The sequence below is a fragment of the Nicotiana sylvestris genome, chromosome 12 (genome assembly GCF_000393655.2).
Source record: "Nicotiana sylvestris chromosome 12, ASM39365v2, whole genome shotgun sequence".
In the NCBI taxonomy this organism is placed as follows: domain Eukaryota; kingdom Viridiplantae; phylum Streptophyta; class Magnoliopsida; order Solanales; family Solanaceae; genus Nicotiana; species Nicotiana sylvestris.
The window spans coordinates 90,728,404-90,740,768 of NC_091068.1; positions in this window are offsets into that span (position 1 = coordinate 90,728,404).

Genomic DNA, 12,365 nt, shown 5'->3' on the forward strand with positions numbered 1-12,365 from the left:
CAGCCCATTTTTCTTTAGCTCTTAATTCTTTCCTTAACCTTGTCTTTCCATTTTAATCACTTCCCTATTTAATTCTAATATTGCACAAATAACCCATTTATCTAATATTAAACTATTTAAATTATAATATAACAAATTGATTAACTCATTAAACCTACAAATATAAAAATGATATTAATTAATACACTTTATGATTTTAGTATTTTGGAATTAAAATATGAAAATATATAAGAAATAAAATATAAAATATTTTTGTATTTTTTGTTATTTGAAATGCTACTAAATATGCTAAAATTCCAAATAAATGCCAAACAAATATAAAAATAGAGAAAAATTCCTAAAATTCTACTTAAACAGTTAAAACTATTTTGAATATTTTTTAGCAGTAATTTTATATATGGGACAAAAATTAGGTGCTCACAAATATCACTTTAAAAAGTGGCTACCCACGCAATTTTTACGTTAAGGTACATGAGGCCTTTTTAATATTTTCAAAATTTGTGGGTCACTATAAGGTTTGAAATAATATTTCTTTCTTATTTTTCTGCCAATTTCTCTCTTATCTCTCTATTTTTTCGTCTCTCTCGCTCAACCCCTTAACCACAGTGGTTTCCAGCGGGAAGGGATAAGAATTAAGCTTCGATTTTGGGTGGAATCATCTCTATAGACCAACAAGCACTGTATTGTTGCTCAAAACGTGCCGATTTTGGTAAATCCTAAATTCTTTTTTTTCTTCTATTTCTTACATTTGTGATTTCGGGTTTTGTAGAGTAATTTGTTCATGTGCATGTTTAAAATCGATTGGGTTGTGTATAACCATATATTATGCGTGGGGTGGTTATATCTTTCTTGGACTACCTCTATGCTTTGTATTTTAGAATATCGTTGGAATGGCTGCTTAATGTTTATTGATAAGCATGTGGTCGTTTGTCTTTTGGTCATACATGTTTGCCGGAATTGGGGTTTATTTTTCTTATTCTAATCACAAGTTTTAAACTATTAAATGTGACATTGTATATTTGCATGTAGGTAACATGAGGAAGAAATCAATTGCTAAGAAGCATATTCCTTAGACAAAGAAGGCAATTCCACAACCTTCAAACAGGAAAGGAAATGCAGAAACACAAGAAGCATCGCTGTCACACCTCCTTCTTTCCAGGGGGATATGAGAGTTTTCCTAATTAAAGTGACATTAATCGAAATGAGATTATTTATTTAATTTCAGAGTCGCCACTTGGAATAATTTATGGTGTCCCAAGTCACCGATTTATTTTAAAATCCCAAATCGAGGAAATTTGACTCTGTTTTAAAAGTTTGCAAACACAGAAGACCGGGTAAGGAATTCTGTTAACCTGGAAAAAGGTGGAAGGCACTCTCGAGTTTCGCGGTCGCTCAACTATTAATAATTGGCTTAATTATCTGATTTATTATATGTTTAAAACATATTGTGCATTTTTTCGCTTCTATACTGCTTTTAATTATTTTAATTGATTTTAGGATTTATGAAATTATTTCTTGAACAAGTTACGATGTCGTACACTTGTTGTGTAACGACCCGGTTGGTCGTTTCATGAGTTATAGCCCCATTTCCTCCATTTTTGCTTCTTTATGTGTTGTTCAGCTGTATTTCATCGTATCATATTGGTTGTTTCGGGTTCGGAGTGGTTTTGGAGAGGAATGCGATATTTAGTCTTCTATTTTGAAGTTAAATTGGAAAAGTCAATCGGATATTGACTTACGAGTAGATGATCTAGGGAGTGAATTATGACGGTTCGGTTAGCTCCGTTAGGTGATTTTGGACTTAGGAGCGTATTTGGAATGTAATTTGGAGGTTCGTGGTAGATTTAGGCTTGAATTGGCGAAATTTGGAAATTAGGCGTTTCTCGATCGGCATTGGAAATTTTGATATCGGAGTCGGAATAAAATTTTGGAAATTGGAGCAGGTCTATAGTGTCATTTGTGACATTTGTGCAAAATTTCCGGTCATTCGGATGAGGTTTGATGGGTTTCGGCATCGTTTGTGAAATTCGAAAGTTTAGAAGTTCTTAGGCTTGAATCCGAGGGTGAATTGGTGTTTTGATGATGTTTGGAGTGTTTTGAAGGTTTGAATAAGTTTGAATAGTGGTATATGACTTGTTGGTATTTTTGGTTGAGGTCACGAGGTCCTCGGGATGAATTCGAATGGTTAATGGAAGGATTGGAACTTGGTTTGAGCAGCTGAAGTTGTTGCTTCTATCATTTCCGCACCTGCGGATTGGGGACCACAGGTACGAGTTCCGCAGAAGCGGTCATTCAGCGCAGGTGCGCAGACAGGGTCGCAGGTGCGATTTGGTCCCCGTATCTGCAATGACCGCAGGTGTGGTCAGGCAACCACAGATGCGGAAATGCCGTTTTAATGAGATTTTGCAGAAGCGGAAAATTTTGCACAAATGCGGCCCCGTAGATGCATAGTGGGGACCGCAGATGCAGAAATGCTGGGCAGAATGTATATAAAGACTCCTTCGCAAATTTTTGGTCATTCTTCACCATTTTTTGCTGGGATTTGAGCTTTGGGCAGTGATTCCCAAGAGGAATAAAAGGTTTTCAGTTGGGTAAGTTACTTGGGCTTTATTACTTGTGTTTATGATGATTTTCCCATTGTTTAATCATGATATTAGTGGGAATTAGGGGTGAAATTTATGGGTTTAGGACTTGAGTTTTGGAGAGTTTTGATTGAAGATTTGAAGGATCATTTGAGGTCGAATTTTGATGATGTTGGTATGTATAGACTCGGGAGTGAAAGGAGTTCCTAGTTTTGTGGTTTTTACCGGATTCCGAGACATGGGTCTGGGACCGGATTTTGGTAAATTTTGGGATTTTGGTTTGAATTGATAGTTTTTCATTTGGAATTAATTCCTTGGCCTATATTGATTGCGTTGTATTGTTTTTGGTTAGATTTGGGGCATTTGGAGGCTGTATTCTAGAGGCAAAGGCGTAGCTGAGTAGGATTTGGCTTGGTTTGAGGTAAGTAATGCTTCCAAACTTGGTCTTGAGGGTTCGAAACCCCGAATATTGTGCTATATGATTTGTATTGAGGTGACGTAAATGCCAAGTGACGGGCGTGTGGACGTGCACCATGAGAATTATGGCCTGGTTTATTCCATGGCACCACTTAGAGACTCTTTCTTGCTGATATCTGTGTTGGGATTATGTGATTAAGTAAATAAATTGTAAATTATGCTAATTATCATGTTAGGGTTTCACGCCAATACTGTTGAGACCCGAGTGCTCGTTTCTTGCTGTCACCTCATTAGTTTCATTGATATTCTGTACTCAGTCTTGTTCATGTATATCATATTATGTCTTAGTCTTGGTTGTTATCATTTGGCACATCATATCATTGTTTCGAACTAGTATTATGGCATTGTGAGCCCGTATATATGAGACTGGAGAGTGATAACTGAGTGAGGCCGAGATCCTGATTATGAGTGACAGTTATGGGATCGGGCTGCACGTCGCAGTAGATTATTGATTATGCCTTCGTTGGCTTGTTATAGCGCTTGGGCTGAAAGGAGCCCCTCCGGAGTCTACACACCCCCAGTGAGCGCAATTGAGATTATTGAGGGATGGATCTTCCCTGGACATGGATCTTGTCCGAAGTACTTATACCTGGAGATGGATCTTTTCCATAGGGCTGGAATGGCCTTCCTCGGTACTGGGTGACTATTGTCAGTGATGTGTATATATTCCAGGATGGATCTTCCCTGGGTTGGATGGCCATATACACTACCGAGTGGTTGAGCACTTGAGTGGAGGTACATGGTACATTTTCATGCTTCATGTGCATTGGTACGTAGATATTTGCTAAGCTTTATACTTCATATAGTTCAGATTTGTATTTGCCTACTGTTGAGCTGAATACTTGAACAGGAAGCATGCCTACTTTACTGTACATCTTAATTGTGTTTACCTGTTGAGGTTTAGTTCGTCACTACTTGTCAGTCTATAGTTTGAACTTGTTACTTACTGAGTTGGTCTACTCACGTTACCACCTACACCTTATGTGCAAATCCATGTATCTCATGCCACGGTAGTAGTTATTTTCTATTCCAGACGCGGATTTCACCGGAGATAGCGAGGCAGCTGCCTGACGTTCGCAGTCCGCCTTTCTCCTTCATTATCTTCCTTCTAGTATATATTTTGCTACTTCCAGACTATTTTGATCTTGTTATGTTTTGGAACAATTGTAGTATTGCTCATGACTTAGTGACACCCGAGGTCGGGCTTTTATTTTCCGCATTTTGGTTTTCGACTTTATATCTTATATGGAATTTCAGTTGAAAAAGGTTGTTATTAAGTTTTTAATGAAATTTTAAACTGTTTTGGTAATGTGCCGGCTGGCCTAGTTCCATGATAGGCACCATAAAGACCGAGTTGGTTTTGGGGTCGTGACAAGTTGGTATTAGAGCCTAGGTTACATAGGTCTCACGAGTCATGAGCGGGTTTAGTAGAGTCTTGCGGATCAGTACTGAGATGTCTGTACTTATCTTTGAGAGGCTGTAGAACCTTTAGGAAAAAATTTCACATTCTTGAATTCTTGTCGTGCGAATCTGTTGATTTTGGTACTAAACTTTTGTTATTCTATTCTCTCATAAATGGTGAGGACACGTGCTACCGGTCAGGACAGACGTCCACCAGTACCACCAGTTGGGGCCACTAGAGGTCGAGGTCACGATCGAGGTTGTGGTAGGGCCATGGATGTAGCCCGCACAGCAGCTAGGGCAGCACCTGCAGATCCACCAGCTTTCCCAGTTCATGATCATGTTCCAGCTATGGATGCTCCAGCAGAACCAGCTCAGGCACCGACTGTGCCTATTATTATTCTAAGTCTTCAGGAGACAAGTCCGGAACCTTTTTATTGTCTTTTTGGACATAAGATACGTAAATAAGTGTAAAAAGAGTTACCTTTATATATATAACACCAAAACACACCACGTTATACCTTAACGGTAACTTTTGCTGTTAAGGTATAACGTGGTGTGTTTTGGCGTTATATATACTGACATTTGACTGACACAGGTATAACGTGCTATATTTTTACGCTATATATGGCGTACAAATACAACACACTATACCCCTTATTATGGGCCCACCAATAAGTGAATGTATCAACCCCCGGGCTCGCAAAATTTTTTAACTCCCATTCAATCTTTTCTTCTTGTTAAATTCTCAAGCATTTTTCCGTAATGTCTGAAGAGCGTTGATTAAGAGTTTTATTATATTGGGGTGGTGAGGTTGTGATGGAGAATAACTCAGTGAGGTATAGTTTATCTCCACGGGGTCATGTTAAATTACCACTTACAATGGAGTACGATAAATTGATATCGTTGTTATGCAAAAAAATGAGTGTGAGGAAACACCGAGTGATACTTAAAGTAACCGGAAGATATCCATATTCCGTCACTTCGCAAGGGGCTATTTTTTACTCGAAGTTAAACATCTACGATGATGAAACTTTGAGGGATTTTCTAAGGACTCCGGATGAATATTGGGAATTTCTTGTAATAAAAATGTTGGATATGTACGTCAAGGAGGCGTTCCCAACAATGAGGTTGCCGGACAGGTTCCGGATAAGCCCCAATCATCGGGTGGTTATTCTGGAGCAGTTTTTGTCGGACAAGTTCTGGATGAAAGAGTTTTCCTTGATTTAAACTTATCACCGCCTGCTTTTCATAATTCACAAGACGAGTGGTAAACTTTAATTTTCCTTTGTGTTACGATGTACATTTTTGTTGTATTGAATTTGTATTAACGCTCATACATTTAATAGGAGGTACCGATCGAATATGAATTTTACAAATTATGAACCCAAGCATAGTTTTGGTGTGTTGGATCATGGGGGTCCATCCGGTAGTCATCACCTAAATGAAAATGTTCATCATGGAATTTCATCACATTACGACTTGTAAGTGAAGTGATACAGCTATATGGAAAGTATTTATTAATTTCAGTAACTTATTATTTTTTTGATTGTGTAGTAAAAACGAGCAAGTTGAACCACATGTACTCACTCAATTGCCCGAAGACGACGTATTAAATCGGGATCTGGCAGATGCACAGAGTGAGGAAGAGAACAGTGATTACGACAACAATGCTGATGAATCTGGAGACGAGACACCCTTTCCTCGTGAGGATGGTGATGAGGAGGATGAGAAGGAAGGACCTGATTCGACCAGAGAGTATGCTCCACCCCCCTAGACGAAGTGTGTACGAGTCCCAAGTGCTGTTTCATTCAAGGGAGATTCCTTACCTTGATAACTTGCCAAGCATGCCGGATGTGGAAGCTCTCACAAGGGATTTTGATGAAATTCGGACAGCAATGTGGGATGAGTCTTGACCAACGGTGATGGAAAAGGACATGTTTTTTCCTGATAAAGTGCGCGTAAGTAGGGCTTGTAAAATGCACAACGTAAAAGAGTGTCGTGAGATGATGGTATGGGAGTCAAGTCCGATTGTATACAAAGTTGTTTGTCGCAGGTGGTTTTGGACATGTCATTGGATGTTGCGTGCAAGCAAGAAGAAGATAGGTCTGTGGAAAGTGGGTAAATACATTCCCACCCACACATGCGAAATGGACACATTCAACGGGAATCACTTCAACTTGGATATTGACTTGATTTCTCTTGTCCTTATTCCACACATCGAAGCATCCATAAGGTATAAAATCAAAGAGTGCATTACATTAGTCCACCAGGAATATGGCCATACCATTACCAAAAGAAAGGCATATCTCGGGCGCAAATGAGCGTTTGAAATAGTCTATGGTAACTGGGATAAGTCATTTGCAGCTCTGCCTAGGTACATGGTCGTACTGCAGCACTTTAACCCCGGGAGGGTTGTTGAATGGAAGCTTGAGTGGAGTCCGGGTAAACCAGAATATATATTCAATTACGTGTTCTTGGTGTTTAAACCAGCAATTGATGGTTTTTTGCATTGTCGGCCCGTAATATCCATAGACGACACTTATGTCTATAGAAAGTACGATATCAAGCTATTGATAGTCGTAGCAGTAGATGCTAATGGACAGATATTTCCTCTAGTTTTTGCTATTTTTTCCAATGAAAGCCAAGAGACGTGGACGCTATTTTTGAACCACTTGAAAGAGCACATTGTCAAACAACGTTTCGGTATTTGTCTAATATTTGATCGTCATGGTGGTATCTTAAGTTCTGTGGAAAACTTGCCTGCATGGCAAGAACCTTATGCCTACCACCGTTACTATGTGAGGCACTTTAAAGCCAATTTTCAGAAGGCATATCCCAACAAGGATCTGCATGATTTGATGTGGATGGCAGCAACAGACCGCCAACAGCATAAATTCCAGAGGCACATGGAATCTATCAGGCAAGAAAACGAGGCAACCTATCGTTAGTTAATGCGACATGACCCTGAAAAGTGGACTTTGCATGCGGATGGTGGCAGTTGGGGAACTCTGACTACAAATGTGTCAGAGTCTTTCAACGGGTTATTGAAGTTGGCAAGGGAATTGCCTGTCACGGCCATGGTGCGGATGTCGTTCAAGTAGATGGCGGAGAGGTTTGTTGAGAGGTCTGCAGCTGCAACGTCAGTGATGGAAAGGGGTGTTGAATTTATGCCAGTGCCAATGAAGAGATTTGAGAAATACAAACGGCGAGCACATTGGCATTGGTTTTTGCAGTATGATAACGAAAGAAATATTTTTGAAATTCGAACCGTTATCCATCGAAATCGGGGGAATAATGTACATACTGTAAATGAATATACAAGGTTATGCTCTTGTGGGAAATGGTCCATCTACCACATGCCTTGCTCACATGCCATCAAGTGCTTTCAAAAAGTTGGTTTAGGTATAACCAACTATGTTGATCAATAATATAGTGTTGCGAAGTACCTAAACACATATAGTAAGCAGTTGCAGCCAGTGGGTGCTGAGCATTATTGGCCGTCTGAATCATTTAAAATGTGTGTGTAACAAGTCCTATTTGTGTCGAATATAGGTGCAGAAGAGAACACGTATACGGAACCAAATGGATGTTAGTGATATTGTTTATGCACGCAGATGTGGTATATGCTCGCAAACAGGACACGACCGTCAAAAATGTCCTTTGGATGGCAATAGTAATCAAGCTCGTGGTGGGTGTTCTTCTATTGTGCCTAGCTATCAATGAGTTTATGTTGTAATATTTAGTTGTTTTGTTTATGTTACAAGATTTATAAAATAAAATTATGTTTGTTAATTATGAGTTGAACTTTTCCATTTCAGTTTTGTTAATGATAATTAAAAAAATATATATATTCAGAAGAACTTGAAACAACATTGAAATTTCATAAAGCTGATTAATTTAATATTAATTATGTTTGTTACTTTATATATGTGTGTTGTCTTGTCGAACTGAAAAAGTTGTCCAACTGATATAATGTTGTTTTGTACCCGTCAGAACCTTTAACACGCAAAGCATAGCGCAGTCAAATACTACGTTATGTGTATATATATCGCAGTTAAATAATACGTTATATGTGTTGTATTGTCGAACTGAAAAAGTTGCCCAACTGACATAAAGTTGTTTCGTACACGTCAGAACCTTTAACAAGCAAAGCATAGCGCGGTCAAATACTACGTTATGTGTATATATAGCGTGGTTAAATAATACGTTATATGTGTTGTCTTGTCGAACTGAAAAAGCTGCCCAACTGACATAAAGTTGTTTCGTACCCGTCAGAACCTTTAACACACAAAGCATAACGCGGTCAAATACTATGTTATGGATATATATAGCACGGTTAAATACTACGTTATGTGTGTTGTCTTGCCTATAAATAACGGGCTCATTCTAGTTATTTTCTGCGCTCAACAATAACTAAAAGCAAGTTTTTTTATCGCACAAATGTCTCAACCTCTTTATGTACCAATGTGCAAGTGTGGAAAAAATGCATGATGCAAAGTTGTTGGGATAATGGTGAAGCTGGATGCAGCTACTGGGAATGTTTGAACAAGTTTTATAAGGTTCCCGGCGAACCTATTTGCGATTTTGAGGTATGGATTGATGAACCCTGTTATCAGGAATACTACAAAGAATTATTGAACGATCTTAATAATTTGTGTTTAAAATAGTAGGAACGTGAAAGAGAACATAAAAGAGAGGCTGCGGAGTTGAAAGCGAAACTTAAAGAGGTAGAAGAAAAAAAATAAGCTGGAAGAATAATTTAAGTGGTTGGAGCAGAAAATAATGGGCGGCAGTGACTAAACATTGACATGTATGTGTTTAGTGTATCACTTTATCTTTCTATTTCATGTGTCGTGTATTTTTATTAGTTGTATTGAATTTTAATTATGTTAAGTTGCTATGTTTGTGTTTGTGTTGTAGTATTAAACTAAATTATTTGTAATGAACTTTATTTTTATTAATTGTAATGGAATTTAAGTGTTTGTATTGTAGTACGAAACTAACTAATGAACGGAGAATTTAAAAAGTAATGCACATATTATATAAAAATTGTTGTTAATGTATATACAAAAATATTGTTTACATCAAATATAAAAAACAAGGAAAGAAAATCAATGTGTCCCGCATCTAGTGTGCTTCAATGCAGCCGCTGGTCTGAGGCGCATCCCATCCCGCCTGGGTACGCTATCGGGATCGTCATCATCAAGTCGCCTCCTAATAGCCGGATGCGCCGCATCATGAACATTAGTGGTGCTGACAGGATCGGTAAAAGGGGCCGCCAGTCCAGTAGAAACCTACATAAGAATAAAAAGCTCAGTATAACAAAGTATATAATAAGTCACAACAATTTAAATTGTCTTACCACGATATCATCGGGCTCTTGAATATAATCATCTATCGCAGCTATGTCAGCATCGCGTTCAACCTTAAAAAGGAAATTAATAAAGTTATGGAAAATAACGACAAATTGTAATTCAATACTAAGAAAACCATACCTGTGCCTGTGATGATGAAGCATAACTCAACCGGCGTCCACTATGTAAATCTCGGGTCAGCCGGTCCTCAACAACAGTAGACAAGCCTGAAAAGTATGTATCCCAATCGACTCTAGAAAGGTCCGTGCCCATGATCAATAATTGACCTGACGGGGTCACCTGCGAAGTCCCTAGAGTGAGATCCATTCCAAGGCTGTATGATGGCATGCCCGTCTCATGTAGGCCACCCGGCAGATCTGCAGCAACATCATTAGCAGGGGCCTCAATGCCCCCTTGCTGGGGACCACCTCCTCTCCACCCACCGCCACGTTTTTCGGCACCCCCGCCTCGTCGGGCACCACCACCTCGTGCGACACCAGTGCCTCGCTCGTACTCCTCTGGCTCCACATAATCAGGCATGTGTGCCAAACGCTGATCCTCTCAGGCTCGCTGCAGTGTCCGGGCAGCCAACTCTACAAATCGACAACTGTAATCCTGCAAGGCGGCTGCAGGATCACCGACATGATCCTACATCTGCAGTCCCATCTGATAGACTGAATGTAGTCCAATAGCTTGCACAACGTATAAAATATAAACTACATATATTGCACTAAGTTACAGTTATATAATTAATAATAACAGAAAATATACCAGGGCCTCGTGTCGCCCGACGTATGGAACATACCGACCGCCAGCCTGATGAATAGGGTTCCCAATAAAAAGTTAGGTAACATGGCGGTACCAGGACATATACCTCTCAATAGCCACCTCCTAGATCTGTGTAAGTAGGGGCGAAATCATATGATATCGCTGGTCCTATGGATCTGCACCGCTAACCATGCCATAAATGTGTCATCCGCTCTGCAATGATCATCCCTCTGATAATTCCTAGGCTCCAATATAGGCCCTTCGGTATATACTACGGGCGGACAAACTAGCGAAGTACCCGCTCCGAGGCATGATGCTCCACAATAACGAGGCATATGAGCGGGGCAAAAGTTCTCTAAATCAATCGGTCGGCCCAGCAATAAGCTGGTAGGCCAGCTATCAAATCATCGTTATATGGCGTCCAGATGAACTATCAAATAAGAAAACAAAACATGAGTATGCGCAACACTAAGTTAATCTATAGCAGGTAAGTTTAGGTACATATTTACATGTCCGCCCTCCACCAGATCCAACACATCCCTGCAGAGGGGGGGATTATGATGAGCATCATGCTCTCGTGAAAGTGTAAGACGGAGAACCCACCTCCTGGATAGAGGGAGTTCCGGAGGTACTACATTAGGAGGTAATTGTGGTAGAGGTGGCTGAAACTGCAAGAACCACTCCGAGGCCCAAACCTAACATAGAAAGTTGACGTCAGGTTTAAGATAAATTCTAACTAGGTAGAGTTGGAATTGATTAATAGATTATTCGAATATATTGTCACCTGTAGAAGCGACAGAAAACCACAAACATCTCTCTAAGTGCCCATGCTCGCCCGACACATATTCCTGTACATGTAGGCGAGAACAGCAACACCCCAGCTGTAATATGGTAACTCATATAGTAGTTGAATATGATGAAGAAATCTCAGGTTGACTAGGTTCCTCGAAGTGTTCGGGAACAAGACCCCTCCAAATAGAAGAAGCAACAACAACCTCGTATACCGGGTAATATGTATCTCTTCTGTATCGTCGGTGATAATGGGGTGGAGTACCTCCAGGTACTGTCTAGTAGGGTTCAAAGACAACCGACTGACGCCCGACGAAAATGTCTCGTCCTGTGGCCTAAAACCCGTGAGCTGCTGCAGCATGTCCAAATAATCATCGCGCGACATAGATCTCATAGCAATAGGCAGTGAAATGGCCATGCCATATAAAACCTCCACGTCCTGCAGCGTGATGGTGGCCTCGCCAATGGGCATGTGAAAGGTTTGCGTCTTCGATCACCACCGCTCAATCAACACCGTGATCAAAGCCCAGTCAAGCTGCATCCGCCCGATCTAAATAATCCTATAAAATACCGTATCTTGTATGCACTGGACTACATGCTCGTGGAGATCTCTGGGCCTCAAAAAATGCCACAGGTCGTCTACTCTCTTAGCGCGGAGAGTCTGGGACAGTAACTCCCCGTCCCATATATGGGCGGACCTATGATTGCCTTGTAGCACTAATATCTCACGAGAGTAAGGGCCGGAATGTATAGGCGGCGCGTCCATGTCTTCAACTATAAATTAAACAACATTAATTTTATGTTTAATTATTTAATTGTACAAAATATATATACCTATTGGGTTCCAGACTCGATATTTGAGGCCCAATAGCACCAAACTATCATGAATAGTTATGTGTGTCAAATTCAATATTTTGATAATTTTGTGTGTGTTTATTTTATAATTTAAATCTTAATTTTTAATTATTTAATTGTACAAAGTATATATACC